General features: G+C 46.4%; 1 long non-coding RNA gene across 1 annotated transcript; it reads left to right on the forward strand.

Moving 5' to 3' along the window:
• The first annotated feature begins 2,540 nt into the window (after positions 1 to 2,540).
• Positions 2,541 to 7,033, forward strand: LOC109367739. The gene is made up of 2 exons (XR_002115127.1): positions 2,541 to 5,420; positions 5,757 to 7,033. It is a non-coding gene; the product is annotated as an uncharacterized LOC109367739 (long non-coding RNA).
• Positions 7,034 to 8,825: the final 1,792 nt, after the last annotated feature.

Here is an 8,825-nt window from a genome sequence, read left to right on the forward strand (position 1 = left end):
AGGCTGGGGGATGGGGTACAACAATAGCGAAGCTCCCAGTGCCTGTGAAGGGGCTGGAACAGGTGACACGCTTAATGCTTCACTGCCAGATGATGGCAGACCAATTTCAGGCTGTCCCTTTCCACGTAGCCCCTCTCCCTCTCTCACCAGGGTGGTGTGATCCCTGAGCCTGGCTCTGTCGCTATTAGTCCCCCGGCATATGGAAGCTGCATGGTCCCGGGGCGCTGCTGTCCGCGTGTGAGGCTTCCCTTCTGACAGTCCTGCATTCAGGACCAGGGTCGCAGGGGGATTTGTACAAAGGGGAGAATGCTTCCTTTCAGCAGCCTGAGGTCAGCGCAGGGCTGCTTTGATAGCAGAGGTCAATCATTAGGATGCTCAGAGATGCTGGGATGCTTGGGGAGGGCAGGGCATTCTCCACCCCCCCGCTTCTCCTAGCGCTGTGTGTTGTCACGATGATAAATGAGAGAGCAAGGTGGGGAAGCTCTTGACTGCGCGTGGCCCGGGCCCCTGGGGGTTCGCAAACTACTGCAAAGCGGCAGCTGATAAAATGGTAACTAATTCAATTAGTGAAATTTAATTTAGGTGGAGAGCGGATGGTGGGTTTGCCAAGACCATATGGGAAACCAGTGGTGTTTCCATATAGAAGAACTTAATTTAAACAATGAACTCATGGGTCTTCATAACCCAGCAGCCAAAGAGCCCCCAGGAAGCCCTGCAAAGGGTTGGAGCGATTAACCAGACAAAGGCACAGTGAGCCTGGCTGAAGCGGGGGAGCAGGGGACAGAAACCACTCGTGCTCAGGAGGTGAACACAGCCAAGTTGGAAGAAAGCCCTGCACACACCAGAACCCCATGTTTGTGTCTCTGTGTGTCCCCCACCCGCTTCCTCAAGGCAACGTGCTGTGCAGCCCTGCCTCCAGGCCCAGCGGGAGGCCACGGTGGCAGGGACGTGCGAGGTGAGAAGGAAGAGCGGGATACGTGCTCCTGATCAGTGGGGAAGCCGCTCTGAGGAGAAGTGCCAAGCTTCTGTAGTGGCTAATTAGAGTAAGAGGCTTCCTGTCTGTCACAGGCCGACAGAGCTGCACGCTGGCCCCATGCACCAGGCACCTGCGCTCAGTGCACCCGGCCTTTGAGGAGGGAAGGAAGGAGCCTCGAGGAACCAGCAGCCCTGGGAGACATCATGCATCTCACCTTTCCTCGTTGGAAAAAGCTGCAAAAAGAAAGAGTAGGATTTGGGTTTGATTTGAGTTTGTTTTAGTTGGCACAGAGCCCTTGCGGAGTTTGGAAGGAGTCCTGTGATGGAGTTCTGCTAAGGAGAGCATTTCCAGTACTGATGTTGTGGGTATAAGCCTTCAAGGAAACAAATTTATAAGCCTAAAAACCTGGAAAGTCCTGCTGAGAAAACTCACCAAGACCTCTGCTCAGGGAACAGAAGCAATGCCACGTGATGAGAGCAACCAAGTGCCACAGACAGACAACCTCAGCAGCAAATACCAGACACTCTGATTTCTCTGACACACAGACAAATGCCCAAGCATTGCCCGTGGCTGTATCTCCAAGGCACTGAAGTCTGCTGGGAGTAATTAGGGCTCAGCAGCAGGCTGGGAAAACTCCAGGAGAAATTCCAGCTCAGTTCATACAGAGAAAACCATCTTGTTGCAACACCCACACTCAGAATGGGGCCCACTTTGGTGCATGGTTGAGACTCAGCACATGGATGGCAGGTACACTTCCTGGCTTGTGGCACTGCACAGCTTCTCCGGATGCAGCAGAAATGCTAAGTCACAGCCTGAACCAGTGATTGAGCACCTAGGGGAAAGGCAGGGTCAACCCAGGGGAGCTCAGGTGTATGCAATGCACCTGATTGACTGGGAGGGCTGGAGCCAGGATCCACCCCTTCCCAGATCTCATTTAAGGGCTGGCAGTGGAGCTGAGGGTGTTGTGATAGAGTTCCCTGCCTAGTAGGGACCTTCCAAGGGTAAGCAGTTTTTCTTACTCTGTTTCTGCATCTATGGCTGCTGTGTTTGAGCTTTCTTATTTGCTCTTATTTGCTGTAGCATAGGATTGTTCTACTCTGCTATTATTGCTGTACTTTCCATCATATTATAGCATTACAAGTGGATTTAAGCATCCGCATTTGGTGGGAAGCAAGACTGAGTAGGAACCTTTCACAGCTTAAAAGTAGAATCCAGTTCTTTTAATGTGGTTTTATCTGAGAAATGTATTAAACGCAAGGACTTCTAGGTTTGCCTGGTAAACTGTGATATAAGTGTGCTTGAGTAATAATCCCAAATCATGCATTCAGCACTAACTGTAACCACAGCATTGCGCATTGCTAACACTGAGGAATTTTCTTTGTGGGCTGCTATTTTGAACACTGGTAAAAGGCTTTTTTTTTTTTTTAACTCAAACATATCCACTGAGATGCATTATGGGGGAGAGAAGGAACTTAAAAATGTAGAAACTTCTGCACACCTTTAATGCTTTGCTATTTACTCCAAAAAAAAACAGCAAGATAAAAAAAAAAAAACTACTTCGGGATTGGTGGAGCAGGGAAGGCGTGAAGGGGACAACAGAACTGCTGGCTTGAGACATGACGAGGGGAAAGGTCTAAATGACTCCCTGCATTGAGGGGGCTCTGGGTCCCATGGGTCTATTGGTAGACAGAAGAGGACGCAATGAGGCAGATGCAGTGCCCCTGGTGCTTGTTGTATACTTGGCCTCCAGAGGCTCTTGTTTGCAAACAACATCTGTCTTTTGCACTACTTCGGCACTTCTGCCAGCCAGAGTCCGCCCCTGTGGCTTCCCTGTGACATCTGCTTCCACCTGGCCCAAGCTGCCATGAGCAGGTGCCCAGAGGAAGAGGACAAACAACCGCACAAGGTGGCTGTGGCATTGCTCACACACATGCATAGCTCAGGATGGAGTGTTACTTTTCCAGCTGAGGTACCCCTGGATGGGAAGTGAGGAATACAAACAGTGAAGAGATGTTGTTCCAAATGCAAAAGGAGATGGGCCACAGAAGACCTGAGAGTGTGAAGAGAAACCCAGATGAACAAAGGAAGAAAGAGATAAGGCTAAAGGTCTGGCACTGATATCTGAAAGACAGTAGTGGCTGAATTACAAGTATATGAGCCTACCCAGGAGCAGGCACACAGCAGATCTGCAGGATTTGTGCTCTTCTGAACTCTGGGCAAAAACTTAGGAACCAGATTAGTAACAACTTGTGCTGATGTTTGCATAGGTTTTTCTCTACTCTGAGACATCAAGACTCAAAAGATGTGGCTGTCTGCTATGTAGTAGAGAAGAGGAACCTCTGTGTGGCAACTGTATCCCAAAACAATCCCTGTCCAGGAAGAGTGTTCCTTTGAGTGCACTCAGCAGCATCAGAGCTACTTTGTGCAAGTGGAGAGGTGTGAAATATCAGCAAACGTAAGGGACAAGGGGATGATGAGGGTTAGCCTATTGCAATGTAAAATTGATGAAGTGCTATCCCAGGAAACCAAACTGGACCAAGATACAATGGGGACAACAGCTCACACATGCAGTCGACAAGAAAAATGAGAAATCTGTCATTGTGATGGAATCCCTACAAACTTAGTATGGTGAAATTTGTCTTCAGCTACTCCCTCCCTGGCTTTGAAAGCATCAGCCAGCAAATGGTGGGCATCTCTTCTTAGATGTTCAACAGAACCTGTGCGCAGTACAGGCACTGAGCTAACAAAAAACATGATAGATTTAAGTGTCACAAGAGAGCAAGGAAAAATCCAGATCGGGGCTTTCTAGGCTTTGTTTCTTTTATGCACGCTGGAACAAGGAAATATATCAATATGGAAGTTTAGAAATGGTTTGAGGTTTCGCAGAACTTGCATCAGAGTGGCCTTGTGCCTTCACAAAGGTCACATGGTGAAGTGCTAGTTTCAGGCAGCATGGCTTTGGGAATTTCAGAGGGTTGTTTAGAGGAATAGCCCAGGACTTGGCCGAGGTACTGATCAGGCTGTGTGGGAACTTACTTCATCCCACAGATACCTAAAATTCAATTTTGTTGCAGTGTGAATAATCTGCATTCAATGTAGTACTTCTGTCCATGATCAGTAACTTTTCTATGAGAGAAAGCTACAAACTTCCCTGGTCTATCTAGAGAGCTACTAGCTTTTTGAGATCACTCTTGACAGAAGCATTTTGAGTTTAAACTGGGTTTGCCAAGAAATCCGTAACAGGTAGGCGAGCTGGTGTTTTTCCAGCGTGCAGCATTGACCAGCCACCTCAGTGTGCTCTGAGGAGAACTGGTGCTTGGCTTTCCTGGAATGCTGGGCACCAGCACAGGGAAGGCTGCCCAGGAGGGAGCACAGACTCCCTGCACCAGCATCTGTATTTTTATTGCATCATCACACCAAGTCTTGCTTGTAAGAAGTGAGATGACATGGTATTAAAACCATGGGCAGCCTGTGATGGCGCTGGTGCCATTGCAAGTAGAGGGAACTTGCTCTGCGGAAGTATGGAGAAGGCCAGTGCGTTCACAGAGACAAGAATAAACTGTTCTACAATAGGATTTGGCAACAAATGCAAAGCATTGTTCAGTTTGCTGTTGTTGGGGTTGCAGAGGAAGGCACAGTTTCTCATAGAGAAGATACATTTCAGCTCAGTTTGCTGATCCAGATGGAAAACCGAGTGACAAACCTGTATCTCAGCCTCTGGGCTTCTCCAAACAAAGTAGGCTAGTTCTTGTTTTCAGCTGCATCAGAAGCTCTCTTTGATGTTTAGCTTCATAGGAATAGATTGATTTCTCCTATAGCCTGGATGCAACTGGTTCTGCCAGTGAAAGCCCTGTGTGTGGGCACCTCCATCCCACACCAGTTGTGGGATGTTCTTCACTAGTGGGAACTCAGGTCAGCACATTTGAGCAGATGGGCCCAGATAAAGAATGACAGACCAAATTTTGAAATGTATACACAGGGAAGAGCAGCTACTGTCTGCTTTAGTGGCAGGAGATATCATGCTAGTCTGTCATGAGTCTCATGAAATGAATCACTCAATGTAAACAAGGTTCAGCATAACTCCAGTTCGATCTATCCATGTATCTGTCTTCACTCTTAGGGAAAGAAGAGGTGGTTGTTGTTGCTTGTTTTTTTTTGTTTTGTTTTGTTTTTTTTCTTCAGGATCTCCATTCAGCCTAGGTAGCAGATCACTCTTACTCTTGCATGGTGCTCTGCAGGACAAGCATCATTTTGATGAAACTGCAATTTTCCTTTACTGGAAACTGGAGGCTGTGTGAGAGTCGCCACCACCTCAAAGAATTTCCAATGGCCTGTGTTATTTAATGGCCTACCTGAAATGCTCTGAGAGCTGCCTGGCACTGCCAGAGCCAGCATCCAGCATGGGCAGGGCCAATGAACAGAGAGAAGGAGCAGTCATGATCAGGTGAGGCTTTCCCCACAGGTCTTCCTTGGAGGATGAGGACTTTATATAATGATACATATGAGCTCAGTAAGATTCTTATTATGGCCAAGCTCACATGCCATATATTTCCTCTATAAGTTTTGCCTTAAGGTAATGCTTCTGATGCCCAAAGACAAGATCCCTGGTAGTCAAGCTCATGCACCCAGTGTTCACTCTTGCCTTTGCTGGTTCTAAAGAACGAGGGTATTGCCAAATTATTGTGTTGGTTAGCTTGCCAATGGCAATGGAATGCAAGAATCAGACTTTTCTTATGAAAAGTTATTGTTGTATTTTACTGAGGCAATTGTTTCCTACTAGGTGGTACTGTGACAGCCAGAAGAACTCAGGCTGAAAGTGCTCAGAACTGCGTGCTTTCCAGGTAATCTGACTTCCCATACCACATGCTCCTGGAGAAGGCATTGACTCCAACTGCTTCTGAGGAACTCCACTTACTCCTGCTTAGGGGACCTCAGCTCTGCGTGGGTTACAGAGGTTTTTCTCCATGTGCCCTGTCTGGTTGCAGTTCTTCCACAGGGCTGCCCATCCCCAGGTGAAGCCAGCCCTGCATGCATTGCAAAACTTTTCTTTGAAAATGACTTCATTGCACCAAACAGCAATGACTATGGTATGATGCTCAGCATTTCCTGGAGGAGGAAAAAAAAAAAAAGACATTGTCATAGCCAGGGTCTTATACAATGCACTCCACAAAAGGAGGGAAGGAAGGTAAATATAGAAAATCGAGGAGATATTCTGCATTGAGAGACACAACAAAAGGAAAATTGCCAGGAAGTGACTCCACAATGGGGCCAAATTCAGACTCCTTGGTCCTAAACACTCATATAGGCAACCCCCCTCCTCCAGCAGCTGAACAGGGAGTACCCAGCATCCCTGGAATCTGGGAAAGCCCTGGGCAGAAATCAATGAGGTGCTTCCCACTAAGCTCTTACTGAATATCTAAAACAAGACTTTAGGTTGCTTGTTGTATGCTTTCAGTTTTAGTAGTGTGAGCCTAGCTAGGTCTGCATAAAGCATCTTTCTGTGCAGATATTAACAGACCTACTCATATTCACTGCACTCAGTGCCAGAGAAGATGTTGATACAACCCAAGCTCATTTATTCCCATGCTGTCTGGTCTAGGCCAGTCATCCTTGTATTCTCTAAAGCCGATGGAGAGAGAAAGAAGTATTTCCAAAGGATAATTCATCCCATCCCAAGATAGATGGTGTTAGCAGGGGAAGGAGAGGTTAAATTGCTCTTTGAAGATCCCTCTATGGATTACCAGGAAGCATGACTTAGACTAAACACCTATTCACTAAACAAAGAAGGGATGAATCCCACCATTACGGTCTAAACTGATAATACAATACAGATGTGTAGAGCAGTAAGTGACCAGATGGTGGATTTATCACACTACAGTGTAGTTTCTTGTAATATAAATACAGGCTGATTAAATAGTTGATTTGCTCAACAGACCATCTCAGCTTCATTACAAGAGCTAGTCTGGAGCCATTACAATTCAACGCATGGCCCTGTGTATGTTTTTAGAAAATATGATGGTCTGGAAATAAAATGTGCAAGCAGCAATTTTTGGTCAATTAATCTAAGGTTCTCTGTACTGAAAAAGAATCCTGGCATCCATTTTTCCATGCTATGTGCAGAAATGATATTTAATGCCAAATTACATTTAAATGAACAAAACCACTACAATACATTAGGATTACTAAATATAGCCTCTCCATGTATTCCCTTGTGCCTCAGAATCATTGGTTTTGTTTTGAACTAGCAAAGCAGATTTTTCTTCAAGACTCTCTAGGTCATGGAGCTACCAAAACGCTTTGACAAAACTATATCTGGTATTGTGGGTACTGAAAACAAAGAAGAAAATAAAATAAAAAATAAAAATAGGGCTTTCACGAATCATCCTATCTGCTGGAAGCAGTTCCCTACAGCTTGAGCATGAGCAGCCCAGCATCTTGCAGGACAGGAGATGCATGGGGATCCAGGATCATGTCTCTACAACTGTAGTCACAGCAGATCCTGCCATCTCTGTTCCCACAGCACACATCCATCCTTCAGGCCAGGCTGCCCATAGCTTGGAGGAGGCACGGTGACCCCAAGACCTGCTTGCCTCTCTGTGATGCAAGCAGCAAGCTCACATCCATGTTGCCACCTTCCCTATACAGCTATGGGAGGTTTCATGAGCCCAAAGTCCTGGTATGTGTGATTCCAGAGGACTTCAGCATGACTGCGCAGAGCAGCAAGGAGACCTTTTGAATGGGGAGCAGATTGCCTTCAAAGCAGCAAAGATGTCCTTCAAGAGAAGGAATGAGCTCACATGTTCTGCCAGCACAATGCCAAGGCACTTATGGGAATGTTTTCAGCAAAGATCAGCCCAGTTCCTCCCCAGCCTTTCCTGAGGATCTCTTAGCAAGAGCTGCTGGGTCCCCCACAGAGCACTTTCCCCAGTTATATCTTGGGTTTGGAAAAATCTCCAAAGATGTGCGTGTTCGTAGAACCATAAAATCATTAATGTTGGAAAAGACATTTAAGATCTAGTCAGACTGTGTTCATAGGGTGTTTAGAGAGGATCTGTTTTGATATAAGCTGCCTGCCCAGGGACTTTTCCACTCAATGAAGTTTTTCCAGCTGTCTGGAAAACCAGTAAGAGCAGGCATTTATCCAGCATTTTCAGAAGTTACACTATGTTAGTACCTGGCATCACTTCACAAAAGAAACATAATGTTGAAAATAACTTAAATATTCTTTGGTCTACCAATCATCTAGTTTACATAACTTTGTCACTTTCGAAGGTTTTATGGAACCCCAGAGCTCAGAAAATTGACTCTTCAGGGGAAATGCAGATCAGTAATTCAGGTTACTGGTGAGTAGATCTCCTGGGTCATGCCTTTGCAGTGAATCAGCATGGCCTATTGCTCTCGCTTGGCTCTGCTCATGAAATAGCCTAGCCATTCAAATCTAGCCATTTTTTCATGCCTCTCTGTCCCCCCATGGAACTTTTCTTCACAATAGGCCAAAAGGGAAGAGCCTAGAGGACAGTGCTTGTGGTAAGAATGAAGATCTGCTGGAGATTTCAAACACTTGAAAATCACGGGACATCTGAGCTATACAACATCTCCAAATGCCATTCTAATCTCAAGGGCACCTCCCACTGCTGCTTCTGCTCTGACCATTTCTCCGCTGGTGCTGATGTCCCATGCCTGACAGACTCCACAGCAGAGACTGGAAGGAAATTCCCTTGTGAATACTATGTGGACAGTTACTGTGTGATGGGGGGCCTGGGTAAGCAATTTTCTTCAGACTAGAGAACAGCAGGAAGGATAAGCTCTGATCGTCCTCTAGCCTCAGCCTACCAATGCAAGGGAAGGA

The sequence above is a fragment of the Meleagris gallopavo genome, chromosome 5, assembly GCF_000146605.3.
Source record: "Meleagris gallopavo isolate NT-WF06-2002-E0010 breed Aviagen turkey brand Nicholas breeding stock chromosome 5, Turkey_5.1, whole genome shotgun sequence".
Taxonomy (NCBI): Eukaryota; Metazoa; Chordata; class Aves; order Galliformes; family Phasianidae; genus Meleagris; species Meleagris gallopavo.